Source organism: Delphinapterus leucas, chromosome 15 (genome assembly GCF_059928025.1).
Source record: "Delphinapterus leucas isolate spDelLeu-1000000601 "Yukka" chromosome 15, BTC_Dleu_Yukka2, whole genome shotgun sequence".
NCBI lineage: Eukaryota > Metazoa > Chordata > Mammalia > Artiodactyla > Monodontidae > Delphinapterus > Delphinapterus leucas.
The window spans coordinates 13161269-13163451 of record NC_143143.1 but is presented as its reverse complement, the minus strand read 5'-3'; the positions used below and the strand labels follow the sequence as shown (position 1 = coordinate 13163451).

At 34.6% G+C, this 2183-nt stretch overlaps 1 non-coding gene across 1 annotated transcript; it reads left to right on the top strand.

Moving 5' to 3' along the window:
* The first annotated feature begins 376 nt into the window (after nt 1-376).
* LOC115803787 (U6 spliceosomal RNA) lies at nt 377-482 on the top strand. Its single transcript, XR_004024581.1, has one exon. It is a non-coding gene; the product is annotated as a U6 spliceosomal RNA (small nuclear RNA).
* Nucleotides 483-2183: the final 1701 nt, after the last annotated feature.

The window sequence follows — 2183 nt, the reverse complement described above, 5'->3', positions numbered from 1 at the left end:
TACCAAATTCATTGTTTAGCTCTGGTAGTTTTCTGGTAGCATCTTTAGGATTCTCTATGTATAGTATCATGTCATCTGCAAACAGTGACAATTTTACTTCTGCTTTTCTGATTTGGAATCAAGTCCAGGAAGCGCAGAGAGTCCCATACAGGATAAATCCAAGGAGAAGCATGCCAAGACACGTATTAATCACACTATCAAAAATTAAATACAAAGAAAAAATATTAAAAGCAGCAATGGAAAAGGAACAAATAACGTACAAGGGAATCCCCATAAGGTTAACAGCTGATCTTTCAGCAGAAACTCTGCAAGACAGAAGGGAGTGGCAGGACATAAAGTGATGAAAGGGAAAAACCTACAATCAAGATTACCCAGCGTGCTTGCTTTGGCAGCACATATACTAAAATTGGAACGATACAGAGAAGATTAGCATGATCCCTGCGCAACGATGACATGCAAATTGTGAAGCGTTCCAAATTTTTTTTAAAGCAGAAACTAACATACCATTGTAAAGCAATTATACTCCAATAAAGATGTTAAAAAAAAAAAAAAAGATTACCCAGAAAGGATCTCATTCAGATTGGATGGAGAAATTGAAACCTTTACAGATGAGCAAAAGTTAACAGAATTCAGCACCAGCAAACCAGCTTTACAACAAGTGCTAAAGGAACTTCTCTAGGTAGGTAACACAAGAGAAGGAAAAGACCTACAATAACAAACCCAAAACAGTTAAGTAAATGGTAATAGGAACATACATATCTATAATTACCTTAAATGTAAATGGATTAAATGCTCCAACCAAAAGACATAGACTGGCTGAATGGGTACAAAAACAAGACCCATATATATGCTGTCTACAAGAGACCCACTTCACACCTAGGGACACATGCAGACTGGAAGTGAGGGGGTGGAAAAAGATATTCCATACAAATGGAAATCAAAAGAAACCTGGAGTAGCAATTCTCTTATCAGACAAAATAGACTTTAAAATAAAGAGTATTACAAGAGACAAAGAAGGACACTACATAATGATCAAGGGATCAATTCAAGAAGAATATATAACAATTGTAAATATTTATGCACCCAACATAGGAGCACCTCAATACATAAGGCAAAGACTAACAGCTATAAAAGGGGAAATCAACAGTAACACAGTAATAGTAGGGGACTTTAACACCCCACTTTCACCAATGGACAGATCAATCAAAATGAAAATAAATAAGGAAACACAAGCTTTAAATGATACATTAAACAAGATGGACTTAATTGATATTTATAGGACATTCCATCCAAAAACAACAGAATACACTTTCTTTTGAAGTGCTCATGGAACATTCTCCAGGATAGATCATATCTTGGGTCACAAATCAAGCCTTGGTAAATTTAAGAAAATTGAAATTGTATCAAGTATCTTTCCCAACAACAACACTATGAGACTAGATATCAATTACAGGAAAAAAAACTGTAAAAAATACAAACACATGGAGGCTAAACAATATGCTACTAAATGACCAAGAGATCACTGAGGAAATCAAAAAATACCTAGAAAAAAATGACAATGAAAACACAACAGCCCAAAACCTATGGGATGCAGCAAAAGCAGTTCTAAGAGGGAAGTTTATAGCAATACAATCCTACCTCAGGAAACAAGAAAAATTTCAAATAACAACCTAACCTTACACCTATAGCAATTAGAGAAAGAAGAACAAAAAAACCCCAAAGTTAGCAGAAGGAAAGAAATCATAAACATCAGATAAGAAATAAATGATAAAGAAATGAAGGAAACAGTAGCAAAGATAAATAAAACTAAAAGCTGGTTCTTTGAGAAGATAAACAAAATTGATTAACCATTAGCCAGACTCATCAAAAAAAAAAAGGGAAAAGACTCAAATCAACAGAATTAGAAATGCAAAAGGAGAAGTAACAACTGACACTGCAGAAATACAAAGGATCATGAGAGATTACTACAGGCAACTACATGCCAATAAAATGGACAACCTGGAAGAAATGGACAAATTCTTAGAAAAGCACAACCTTCTGAGACTGAATCAGGAAGAAATAAAAAATATGAACAGACCAGTCACAAGCACGGAAATTGAAACTGTGATTAAAAATCTTCCAACAAACAAAAGCCCAGGACCAGATGGCTTCACAGGTGAATTCTATCAAACATTTAGAGAAGA